The sequence below is a fragment of the Sceloporus occidentalis genome, unplaced genomic scaffold (assembly GCF_023333645.1).
Source record: "Sceloporus occidentalis isolate IW3139 unplaced genomic scaffold, rSceOcc1.0.p SCAF_4, whole genome shotgun sequence".
In the NCBI taxonomy this organism is placed as follows: domain Eukaryota; kingdom Metazoa; phylum Chordata; class Lepidosauria; order Squamata; family Phrynosomatidae; genus Sceloporus; species Sceloporus occidentalis.
The window spans coordinates 49,243,911-49,257,643 of record NW_028316984.1 but is presented as its reverse complement, the minus strand read 5'-3'; the positions used below and the strand labels follow the sequence as shown (position 1 = coordinate 49,257,643).

Below are 13,733 nucleotides of genomic sequence, written 5' to 3'. Positions count from 1 at the left end.
GATGCAGGAATGTTGCTTTGCTGGGGATTGGAAGATTGGAGAAAGCTACCAATTTCAAAGAGAGGAAGGTAGAGAGCAAGCAAGGGCGCCACTAGCAGGGCATGGAAAGTGTGGGTTGTATGAAGTAAATGGGGGTGACACCACTGCTCCCCAAACATCTGCCTTTGGGCAGAAACGGGCTGTGGCATTAGCCTGTGTCTTTTTAAAAAGCTGGAGGTCAGCAGAAGAGGGCAAGGCTCACTGAGAGGAGAAAGGAGAGGCCTCTTTTTTAAAAACACATTAAAATACCTGTACATGTGCAATATCAAATTCTGGTTCCTCATCAAGTTCTGAGTGGAGTATCATCTTAAGCTGTCAAATCAGGTCTGGGGGGTAGGCTGGCCGGAAGAGATCCGTCTTGATTGCCTTCTTAAAGGCATCTAAGGTAGTAATGAGACGGCTCTCCTCCGGCAAGCCATTCCACAGTTTGGGAGCCATCACAGTGAATGCCCTGTGGGAAGTTGATCTTAATCTAGTCTTTGGAGAATCCAATGGGTTCTTCCCTGTAATAATAATAATAATAATAATAATATGGTTTATTTATATACCGCTATTCCAAGGATCATAGCGGTGAACAACAATAATACAACAGTTAAAACATCATAGACCACAAATTACAGCAATAATACAACAATTAAAACATAATAGATCACAAATTACAACCCCCCTGTACAAACATCATATGCTATATGACATCTGTACAAAGAGTGATTTTGTTTGGATTGTATGTTCTTGACATGAATTGTATATTCAGCCCCCTCTCCCCAACAAATACACTTAAAAATGCATTTTGAAATATGTATGAGACTGGTTCTCAGGTTTGCATTAGTGTCACAGTATTAGAACTGGGGTGGAACCCCTGTAATAGACGAGGCTAGAGGCTGAGGTACTGCAAAGCTGGATGAAGGTACCTATCCTCTCCTACCTTCCACACCCCAGCTTTAAGTTGTAGTCATCCTTTCCCAACATGGCTATCCTTGCCATGGCGGGGGGTGCAGGGGGAGGATGTACAAAGGAGTCTGGGTCTGTTTTTGTTGCTGGTGCCCTCTGCCCTCTCCTCCAGCAAAGCAATAACTGTACTGAGATGAGATGAGCATGACTGAAACTTGGTGTTTGGGGGAGGACAGACCTCCTTGACTGTCTTCTATGGTATGTAATCCTAATTTAGGATCTTTTAAGGATTAAAGGAGCTCAGTTCTGGATCTCATCTGGCAACCATATTTTACACTGAAAGACAAACATCAAGGTATCTTTAAAAAAGTCTGAAACCTGTTACCAACAATAAAACATGTGGTTCAAAATGCTTTTTCATCTGCCTCAGTCAGGGCTGATGAACTCTTTGCATTCCAGATATTTTGGAGTACAGGGCCCACCATCCCTTAATTATAGGCTGTGTTGGTGGAGTTTGTGGAAGCTGAAATCCAAAACATCTAGAGGGCCAATGTTTTCCCCACTTCTGATGCCAAGGATTTATCTAAGTTATTCTCTATACAAGATATATTCTTTGCAATGAACAGTCTCTGCTAATGACTATCTGTTCCATAGAAAAGTAGAATTGAAAGTTTTCCCCATCTAGTTTTTGGCTGAATAATGGCAAATGGGCATGTATTTGGAAAAACATTGTGATAGCTGCTGGAATATGTTAGAATTGACAAGGCTTACATATCCAGAAATGTCATTGCTTTCAGAATACTATAAATTGGTGACATGTTGCTGTTGTATAGAAATGGTATTTGAAAACATATTTCATTTTTAATTTAGGCATCAAACTGAAATGCATTTCTGATTGTGAAGTAAAATGAGCTATGATGTGTGAATGAAACATTTGGAAACTGTACAAAGTTGGGGATGTGGCCAAGTTTAAAGAATGAGGCATTCACTGGAGTGATTTCCTTATATTCATATATTGGGTAAACTATATGGAGATTATCGCACTGCGTTCTGAGACCGTTCTCATCACGTGATGAGAACGGAACGCATTTGAGTATACCGCACGTATGTGTTCCAATCGGGTTCTCAGAACGCTTAAATGTGTTCCAAATGTGTTCCAGGAGGGTACAGATATGAATGTGTTCCCAGAGAGCTGAAACGTGATGAGAACGTTCCAACAGAAGTGTGTGCGATATTCTTATGTGTTCTCAAATCCGTTCTGGCATTCCTCCGTCTCCTGATTGGCTGAAAGAATGACAGGCAGGGAGGGAGGCAGGCAGGCGAGCGACTGCAGTGAGGGAAGGTGTGTGTGTGTGAGGGAGGGAAGGGAGGAAAGTTGGGACAAGTGAGAGAAGAGGAAAGAAGGGAAAGAGAGAGAAAGAGAGAGGGAAACAGGGGGGCCAGAGCAGAGAGCAAGAGGGAGAGGGTCTGGCTGCTTCTGCGGGGGCCTCTAGTGTCATGTCCAGCGGGGCTCCTGTGCTGGCAGCCTGCAGGAGGCAAGGATGGCAGGGATGCCCAGGACCTTCTCCTCCTTCCCTCCAGGAAGGAACCCACATAAGCTCCTCTGTTTGGAGCAACACACAAAAGCAAGCAAACAACTCCCAGAATTCCATAGCAAAGAGCCAGACAAGAATTAAAGCGGGGAGGGAAGCTCACAGGCTCCACCTGGAATATTGTGTCCAGTTCTGGGCACCACAATTCAAAAAGGAGCGTGTCCAAAGGAGGGCGACTAAAATGGTGAAAGGTCTGGAAACCATGCCCTACAAGGAACGACTTAGGGAGCTGGGGATGTTTAGCCTGGAGAAGAGAAGATTAAGAGGTGATATGATAGCCCTGTTTAAATATTTGAAGGGATGTCACATTGATGAGGGAGCAAGCTTTGTTTCTGCTGCTCCAGAGACTAGGACCCGGAGCAATGGATGCAAGCTCCAGGAAAAGAGATCCCACTTCAATATTAGGAGGAACTTCCTGAGAGTAAGGGCTGTTCGACAGTGGAACACACTCTTTCCTCAGAGTGTAGTGGAGTCTCCTTCCTTGGAGGTCTTTAAGCAGAGGCTGGATGGCCATCTGTTGGGGATGCTTTGATTGTGATTTCCTGCATGGCAGAATGGGGTTGGACTGGATGGCCCTTGTGGTCTCTTCCAACTCTATGATTCTATGAAGGCACACATTACATGCGCACACACACAGGAGGCAAAAGGCTGACAAGCAGCCAAAATGGGGAATTGGGATGACAGCAGAGGACTCTTCTTTTCTAACCGGTTTAAAGAGCTGCTATGGCTGCCGGGGCTCTGCCCTTGGCCCAGTCCCCTCCCTGGCAACTTGCTTTTCTTCGGCTTGAAGAGACCTGCATGGAGCTCCTCCTTCTTCCCAGCCTTGCAAAGGAGGTTTGGGATGTAACTTGCAAGGCTCATCTCTCCCCATTTCTCTTTCTCCCTGCCTTCCTCCCGATCCCTCCTTCTTCCCTCCCTTCCCTCCCTCCTCCTTTCCCCCCCCTCTCTCTCACACACACCCCTTCCCTCACTGCAGTCGCTCGCCTGCCTGCTTCAATGCCTCCCTGCCTGTCATTCTTTCAGCCAATCAGGAGACGGAGGCGACCTTGGTGGAATATGTTCTCGGAACGGTTTCAGGAATCGCTGTGCGGTAAAATGCAGTTCTGATCACGGTCTGATCACGTTCTAGTTTACTAATGCAGTAATATCTGTTCCAGGAACGTTCTCATCACGTGATGATAGGAACGTTCTCAGAACGCAGTGCGATAATCTCCTATATCAGTGGTAGCCTATATTTGTAATAAAATACACTTGGCTAATAATGTTAGTCCTAACTACAGTAGTCCCAGAATGGACCGTCTAGAAATCTAGTAAGTTGTATTCATTTTATCGGATCTACTCTAGTTAGGAACAACATTGGTTTTAGTCTGAGTTTCCAGGAAATGGAAACAATGAGTTTCCAGGAAATGGATGGGAAAATATTTATGTCTCAGTGGTGTTGATGATGCAAGTGTGGCGCCGTGACGTGCAGATGCTGCGGTGCGCTTGCATCATGATGGCTACCACTGTGTGGATGGGAGGCTGCCATGATGGTGGTGCCGTTACATACTAGGATTCAAGAGCATGCGGTTGCTCTGCCCTCACGAACCCTAGTTGTGGCCCTAGGGTGCCAGAAAGCACCCATCTGTTCCAGGCCTTTGACTGGCTGCAGCTCTTCAGGATTTCAGACAGAAATCTTTCTCATTTCTTCTTGGAGGTGTCAGAAACTGAACATGTGGTCTTCTGCATGTAAAACCTCTTTCCCTATTGACAGAGGAAGTCATGTAGTGATTATTCATCCCTTATTGTAACTGAGAGGATGGGGAGAAGCAATAGTCAGAGAAGGCTCTGGGTACACTACCTCAGTTTTAGTGAGAGGGCATCATTTGTATTGATAACAAATGTTTGTTAACAAGTGATTTTTCAACCTGAGATTTGAATTTTGAATCTGGTGACTAATAGTACCATGAGTGAAGTGAGGAAAAAAGTGACAAGATTACTTTGTCTGTAGGGCTTTTATAATCTTTCAGAGACTATCTTGAGAGTTCCCAATGTGTCTGATAGCCATTTTAAAAATAATAAAATTCACAGCCAATTTGAAAGCCTATGATGGAGAAAGCAGTGGGTGACTTGAAACTTCTGGAGGCTCTTGTGTGGTTAGCAGGGATAGATGGTCTCATTGATGTCTGCAGCTACTTTAGAAACATGTGTGGTGAAGGTGCCTGTGGTAAAGTGAAAGTTTTGCCAGAGTTCAATGAAATATGAGCTACAAATTGTTTGCAAGGGAACATATACTGAAATGTAATTTGAAGTGATGTTGAATGTTTGAAGGGCAGCTTTAAAATGTTTTTTTATAAAAACCCTTGAGGTAATCTGAACTTCTCTTATTATAAACATGAAGTCAAAAAATAGTGCAAAGATCTTGACTCTTTTCATGTACAAACAGCCCATTTGTTTCAATATATGCTTATATAAAAATCAGAAAACTTCTTCCCATTCAGTTTTATTGTTCATCCCAAGGCCATGGCACACTTTTAGAAGTCTCAGATTTATATTTCAGTGGTCACAAAGTCCTAGTGGATATCATAGCAAAACCAATTAAGGGTCTGTGGCACTATAAAACAGTTTACCTTTTAGATTGCGACATAGGCTTTGTAAATTAGAGTCTGTTTTATCTGTTATGTTTAAATGTTATTGCTTAAGGTGTTTTAGGAGAGTTCCAGCTGCAGTGCTTAATGACTCTCAGATGATTTGTATGGAGTAGCAATATATTTACAGATCAGAGACTGTAATCTCACTGTTTATGCAAAGGGTGGGAACCATCTGAGGGATTTTAGAAGTGGGACACCAAATTGCAAAATGATTCAAGGTAGTGTTCAATGATGCCACTGCCTTTTGATGCCAGTCATTGGAGTTCATTTTCAGTCAGAAATAATAGCAGGATTCTCTCTCCCTATTTCTAACTTTTGTATGTGATTCCATGTTTCATTCTGCATTCCATTGCATAGCGGAATTGTCCCAGTTTTGGATGGTGCATGAAATTAATTACCTTATCCTCAATATGTGGGGAAATCCTGCTGTTATTTCTGATTGGTGATTGGAAGGGCATATTCAACTTAGTGTATCTTTGCCTAAACAACTGGGACAGTGACCAGTCAGATGGGAACTGGGGCTGCATTGTTACCTCTGATCAGTGACAGGAATGGGATTTTTTGGCATGCTGTTGCCTCTTCCCATTGGTAAAGAAAATACAGTGGGCCCTTGGTATCTGCTGAGATTGGGTCCAAGACCCACTGCAGATACTAAAATCTGTGGATGCTAAAGTCCCATTATACACACTGGAATAGTAAAATTGTTTGGCAAAATCAAGGTTTGCTTTTAGGAATTTTTTGGAAGTGGGTGGGATGGTTGACTCCATAGATATGGAGGACCGACTGTAGCACACATGAGATCTCCACTTTCCAAAAAGCTTTAGGGAAAAAGGAAGGACTTGAGGGATAGTCTGGATGGTAAATCTGTATGAAACATTAGTAGGTATAGGGGCCAGGGATTCCCCTCCCCTAGCTTGTAAAGAATTTGTTGTTATTATTATTTTTGCTTGCCTCTTTCAATGGATCAAGGTGGGGAATAACAACAATTAACAAGTGCACAACATCAGTTAAAATACATAAGTTAAAAAACACATCAATTAAAATGGCAAATGAGACATTCACATATTAAAATAATCCATATTTAAAATTCATCATTTAAAATTCACAATTTAAAAATCATCTGGATATGCCTGTCAGAAGAGACTAGTCTTTAATGCTGTTTTAAATTCTGACAGTGTAATCAGCTGTCAAATGTCTTCCAGCAGAGATGTAGTGGATGGAATGGTGTAGTGGACAAAATGTTTGACTAGGTTTGGATCCTAGAGCAGCCTTGCGAAGATAGCAGTTGTCTTACTTTGTCTCAATGGCTTGATGTGAGGACAAAATTAGGATTAATCCTGTGTGTATACCACATAAAATTGGATTAATAATGAGATTTAATAACTGGTTGTTTAATGAACACAGTGTTTTAGTGTTTTCACTTTAGTCTTTAATTTATTGTACAAAGTGAAAGAACTAAAGGCTATTCCTTAGGTCTACATTATTTCCTATGAAATGTGAAGCATACTGGTTTGCTGTCCTGAGAGAGGCTCAATGTTATCTTTTGTATACTATTAACTAACTTTTGAGGGATTTGGAAACAAATAAGGAGTCATTGCTAAACAGTTGCTGAGTGCTGCCATTACATTTTTAGTTGCCTTTTTGACAAGCTTCTGACATGCTGTCCCTGTGAAAGAATTGAAAGAAACACCCACTATGCTCTTTATTTTTATTACACACACACACACACACACACACACACCTCTCTATACAAATCCCTTTGCCAGCATTTCATACTGTGAAAGACAGACTGTTATTATCTCCTGACTGATAGTTTTGAAATGCTCCTATATCTGGCTGATGCTCCTTCAAAGCATTTCCAGCTCTAAGAAATGAAGAAATTAACAGTGTCTTATCGCAGTTCCTTGGCATTCTTGGCAGAAAACACATTCATAGTGTTTTATCAGTTTAGACAAGTGTAACATTAAGAATCAAAGTGATAGGCTTACAGACTGGTTATTACACTACTGATAAAACTTTATGATCCATTTACAAGGGTGGAAATGAAAACATAAGTCTGTTCATCCCAGTAGTAAGCACTGTTGGATATGGTGGAATATTGATCTGTTTGGGTGGTGAAGGCATTAATGAATTGGACACTTTGTGTGTCAGAAATGCTGTATATGTATGTGCTGCTACAGTGTCTGTAACTTGTTTTTGAAGAGGTAAAAATAACAATGCACTTCCACAGGTAAAATACCCCAGAACAAGAAGCATTTACTTCATTAGAATTACGTTACAGTTGAACATTCAGAAATGTAAAGTATTAAAATTAATAGGAGAAAATATCACTTTGCATGCAGGCTCTTTGGATTCCTCATTGACCTTGAAAATCAGATGACTTGTGATGATGATCCACGTCAGGGCCTTATTGATTGTATTTCAGTGAGTCAAGAATGCTATATCCACATTTTATGGATTTTGCTCCAAGGTTTGGTGCTCAAATCACCTCAGAAAGGTTTCTAGATCTCAGGGCCTGGCCCTGAGTCTCCACTGGATGAGGGTGAAAATTCTCCAGTTTTTGTGGGCTCAGCTTCAGGAAAGATGAAAGGGTTGTATGCTCATTTTCAGCTCAGGTAGTACTATAGCAGTTTGTTAATACTGTACTGTAATTGATTTGCTGCTGCAAATTGCAAAGATTCCCCCTTCTTTCCTGTGTCTGTGCATAGCTTTCTCATTCCCTCCCAGTTTTTATAGTGCCAGGGTGCACCCTTTGCTCTGCTCTGCATCCCCGTTCTGGTTAGAAGCAAGTAGTCCTGATTAAATGTTTCTTGTACCACCTCTCTCAAACAGGTGAGCAAATGCAGTAAGTACTTAATGAATAATATTTAATGATATGAGCCGGTTCTATCTCTATGCCTTAGGTTTTGTCTCTGAAAACTAGGGCCTTGGACAGTCCTGAACTGGCAGTGCTACTCCTCAGAAAGTCTTTTTTTCCAAAATAAGGATCTGTTTTCTACAGAAAACTGGATTACCATTGATTCTTTATGGATAACTGCATGGCCCAGAATACTCTGGGAGAAGTCCACAGTATTCTGGCCCTGAATGTGGCTGATTTTTTAAAAAATCGGGGTCTGGGGAAGAAAGGGCTGCACAGAACAACCCACCCACACAGGGATGATGCTAAAATGCAAGATACTGAGAATGTAAAAGAACCAGTTTATGATGCTAAGTTTTGAGTGTGGTCCTGTTTCAGGTAGAGCTTGGAAAGAAAATGGTACCCAGAGCGTCATATTCGTTGTATGTGTTGTTTGTTGTAAATTTCGTCCACAACAGCCTTGGGGGATCATATATAGCCAAAGGTATACTTTGTCAGCTGTTGCAATTGGGCACTTTTCGTTGCTCCCTTAAGCACATTACTTTGGGCATATGTCATCTAAACATTGTGCCAAAGGAGTGCCATGACGCCACCTGCCATGTGGTCAAGTGGGCGGTATGATGCCGGTGTGGGGGCGTGCACTGTGCAGTCCCCACGTCCACACTCCACACTGATGTCGATGCTTCTAGCCAGTCTGTTTTGCGCCTAACTGCCCAGTCTCAGTGCTAGGGAATTCTAGGGATTGTAGTTTTCTGAGACATTTTAGCCTTCTTTGTCAGAGAGCTCTGGTGCCATCACAAACTATGATTCGTAGGATTCCCTGGCACTGAGCCAGAGCAGGAGTCTCAAACTGAATTATTTCTGCAATGTGAACCATATAATGCATTTCCTTGGAAAAAGTGGTCTTCACTACATACTTGCAGCAGGAACAACGTGAGTGATTTCTTTTTCCCAATACAGTTTCCTGATGATGATGGCACGACTCACAGAACATGCTAATGGGAGAAAGACAAGTTGACGGAACCTGGCAGCTACTGGCTCATTTTATTTTGCTGTTAACTCAGATTGCATAATTCTCTCAAACCTTGCTTTTTCCTCTCTTTCCAGAAATGTCCAACTGATCCCTACGGGTTGGGTGCATTTTTTAGTAGGGATGATGAAAGCAGATTTTCTTGCTCTTTCTGCACAGCAGCTTTACCATCCCCTTACACAAAATGCTTTCCAAATGCTTGAGAAAGGAAGAATGTTGAAAAGTAGGCTGAACTCTTTAAGTGATCCCTATGAAGTAAACTAGAGTGCCTATGGCACTACGTTCTGTGCCTCCAATGATTTTGGGAAAGGCATGTCTTTTACACATGCAGCTGCTGGGTGTGGGAGTTCCATGTTGATTCAGGCTGTGGTTGGTTAATTAAATCTGCCTTGAGTTACTGAAGATTTGGGACCTCATTATGTCCTTTGACTCCCTCTTTTTCCCCCCAAATTATTTTTATTTTAACATACTCATAAGTTAACAAACATAAACAAACATAAATAGCATTTACACATAATATGAATAACAAACAATAACAAACAAATAAAATCATAACAGTTTTGTAACATACCAGCATATCAACACATAACGTACATAACACACATATTTCCTCTCTATTCTGTTAATTCTTATATTGCTGATTAGTGGCTTTTATTCCTTTCATTACATAGACTTCATTGTGTTTATACTTAAAATACTTTATACTTTGGCTCTCAGAAATGCCCTGTAAGGTCTCATAACTCTGGAGGCAGAATTTGGTGTCAGTGAGACATAAATTAGAGGACTGCATTTTGCCCTGGATAGCAAAACTGGGGACTGATACAAGGGGTATCCCATTCAGTGTTGCCAATTTCTGGGATTTCCCCCAGAAATTGGGAATTTAAAAGTTTTTCCGTGTCATTTCCGGGATTGCTAAATTTCTGGGAAGATTCTGGGAAATTCAACTTTCAAGGAAATGCAAACTTCCTGCCCAAAACAACCAGCCAAAAATACCTTCCTACCCCAAAAAAACCTCCCGACATACTTCCCATCCTGGAAGTCCTGCCCCTTTAGCCTTCCCATAGTGTCATGCGCCCAATGACCCGTAAGTCCTGCCCTCTGACCCAGAAGTCCCACCCCTGACACAGAAGTCCTCCCCCCATTCCGAGAAATTTTGGGGGAGGACATTCCGGAAAACCAATCAGGGAATTTTCTTCGAGGGTGATTGGCAACACTGCCCATGATTCCCTTTGACAATCCCCACTTCCCATGCAGCTTCCACTACTTTGTCCCACTCAGTGGGATCCTCTGGTGCAACTGAAGAGGAGTTCAGCTCTGATAATTTGTCACAGTGGATCCAGATAAACCGGCCTTCCATCATCCTCTCGGCAGGGAGTCCCAGATGATGCATGGCCCAAACTCCAAGTCAGGCGCAAACAGGCCAGATGATGTCTGCCCCATTCAGCCCCCAAACCAGGGAATGTTTGGAAAACATTTTTGAAAATGTTTGGAAAATATTTTGAAAACTCACTGTTTCCTCCAGATCTTTCAAGAGGATCCTGAGCTCTCTGTTCTGATGCTGTTCACACTCCTGTCCTGCTGTGCTGCCTGGCATGGCTGCAGCTATCACATGCCGCTCACTCTAAGGTTAGAATGAGATGCCCAGCCATGTGATTCAGGGTGGGCACTTCGTTCTGACCTCAGGAGAGAGTGACTCACCATCACCACTGCTGCACTGAGTGGCACAGCAGGACGCATGTATGAACAGCCAACGGCTGTGCTGCAGTAGAGACAGTAGAGTTGGCATTAGTACTTCATTTAGGTGCTCCCAGGATGGACTAAGGCTTACTCACTTAGTCACTAAGTTCTCACCTTTTGCCACTCGGCTCACATATAGGAATTATGGGGCTGGACAGACCACCCCAAAAGGATGGCCTGCAGCCTCCCATTTTTACCCTGGATGGAGGTTGCACCAACCAAACGGCATGGCCTCTGTAAGGAGTAAAAAGACTTATACATGAGTATATACAGCAAATTCTTTCTGGGATGTGCCCAGGGCACCATTGGCGCCCTTGCATGCACCAATGACGTATGTGTGGCATGGCGCCGTTTGGATGCTGCATGTGAGTATGTCATCATGGCAGCCCCCTGTGGATGGGGTGAGCCATGATGGTGCCTGGACAGGGCTTGGGAGTGTGTGGACGATCCACTCTCCTAAGGCCTAAAATTGGTCTCAGGCCAGCACAAGGCGCCAGTCTGTACTGGGCCAATGGTTTTTATCTTGATAAGAATTAAAGCACAGTACTTACACTGACCCATAGATAAATTGACCAAGGTTTTTGGAGTCAACTTTTTTTGACTAAAATTTCTAGACTTATATCTGAGTATATACAGCAAATCAGCTGACCTAAAGGCTTGAGTGAAAAACAGTTTTTCACTGGTGCTGGAATGACACTAGCAAGTATCAAAGATGTCTTCTCTAAATAGGCATATACAGGTGACCCAAATCACATAAATTCACATAACGTGGCCTATATGGCATTTCCCAGCAGTGATAACATCCTGAGATGGGTTGATCCACTCTCTTTCCCTAATAGACAAGAATAGATCAGACCTTTGAGGGGTGTCCTTTAGTGAGAGCAACCCTTGAGGAATTGGCTTCAATCTTTTCTGTTACCTTATAGCCAGACATCCTGTAAATACCACATGATGTGATCTATATGGAATTCTCTTAACAAGTAATTTGGAGTCTTGTGTGTAATCCGAGAACAGATGCCTGATTAAGTGCAACAGAACTTTCAACATAGTTTTAATGCTTTCCAAATTTATATTCTTCTGTCGTTGGGTGATCTCAACTTAAAAAATAGATCTGAGAAAAAGCCAATATTTTGAAGAAGTCCCTATCTTACATGGTCCCTGGACTTTCCCAGCATTGGGTGCATAAGATTATTCTTTGTTTGGTTTGGCTGCCTAGTTTCTGTGACTGCTTTTTTGTTGTACTGGACTGTTTTATGGATTTATTTTAGAGAACATACATATTAGGGGGAAAGACACAACAAATAAATAATAGGAAATATCCTTGCCAGAGAAGAGCTGTCTTAAAAAATATGGGAATGTTGTGGCTTGATCCTTGATATTGCCTTCTTGGGCTGGTTTTGTAAGTAAACTAAGGGATCAAGCAGACTAGCAGCTCGGAGTGGCCAGATGCCACTCTAGCTTGAGTCAACCCCCGATCGGCACTGGACCACAGCAACCGGACCCTGTGGTTTCATGGAGAGCTACTGCTACGGTCCGTAATGGACCGCCAACAAGGAGTGGTTTTTCTGTGCTACTTTTGTGGCCACCATTGGGCTGCATTAGCTGGCCTCAGCGTGGCTTCTGGCCAATCCAGATGCATCCGCCATGTGCATGCCATGCTCCTGGATTGGCCCCAAAGTGGTGCTTTTTGCTTGTTTCAGGCCTATGTTTCTTGGTCAAGGAAAGTCACTCTGGTGTTCCACCAGCTTCCATTGTTCATGAATGATGAGTGAAAATGTGAGAGCTATATCTCTGTTAAATTCCATGAATCAGCCCTAATTTGTAAGGTTTTATATCCATAGCTCACTAGGAGAGCAGTTGCTGGGCTTGCTCAGGGCCCTACGTGGAGGTTGTGCTACCATTGCAACCTTGTTTTGTGAAGACACAAGAGATTCTTCTCAGTGGTTGCTCCCACTCTATGGGAGGCTTGACCGGCTTCCTTACTGTTCCCATTTTACTGTCAGGCAAAGACCTTTTAGCTCAAGTAGGTTTTTAATGTTAATTCTGTGCAATGAGGCTTCTTATGGAGGGCTTTTATTTTTTTTTATTTTTCACAGAAGTATACTTTTTAATGATTATATCCTGTATATAACCTATCATTTTAATGTTTTTAATTATGATTAAAATTTTCTTGTTAGGTCTTAACTTATTCTTTTTTTTCCAGCCACTTTGGGTCTTGCTCTGGGAGAAAGGTGGCATATGAATGAAATAAATTAAACAAATAATAATAGAAACAGTCTGGTTAGCATGTAGACACAGCGTCAGACGAGCGTGTGATGCTGCCCGTCATGTGGTGCAGCGTGCAGCATCATGCCAGCCTGGGGGTGGAATCAGGGTATGCATCATGTGGATGCCATGCTCTTACTCCGCCCCCAGGCTGTCCAAAGATGCCAGTCGGTACACCCTCTAACGCTGAGAAGCAATGCTGGGTCAATCTCCATTTTTCTGGGGTATTCCATGGTATTATGGGACTACATTCACAATAACAGGTTTTATTTGAATCTTGACTGATGTCTTGAGGAAGAGGCTTTAATAACTTGTAGAAAAAATAGTTCTAATAGTGGCCATTTAATAGTGACCTTTTTAAGCTCTCTCTTTTTTAAAATGAATCTTGTAAGATACCTTCATTCTATTGTTATACATGAGCAATTAAGGCTGTTTTTTTTAAACCTTCTAAAGGTTTTAGATATTACCTTCATAAAACATTCCTCTACTTTTCTCACATGGAAAAGAATGTCTCTTCTAAAATGATACTCACAGAAAGACATATATGTATAATCTATAAACAATCAGCATGCTTTTTTCCTAACAGCTGTATTCATATACGTGTTTAATTCCTACATATATAGTCGCCTCTCCTTCCTCGTGGACTTGAGGTTCGCAGTCTTGAATATTCAGAGAGGGTGCCCTCTGTTATT

At 42.3% G+C, this 13,733-nt stretch overlaps 1 protein-coding gene across 11 annotated transcripts in view; it reads left to right on the top strand.

Moving 5' to 3' along the window:
- Positions 1-13,733, top strand: part of GALNT13 (polypeptide N-acetylgalactosaminyltransferase 13) — a 360,918-nt gene that overhangs the window by 75,006 nt on the left and 272,179 nt on the right. The gene's annotated exons all lie outside the window — the stretch shown is intronic.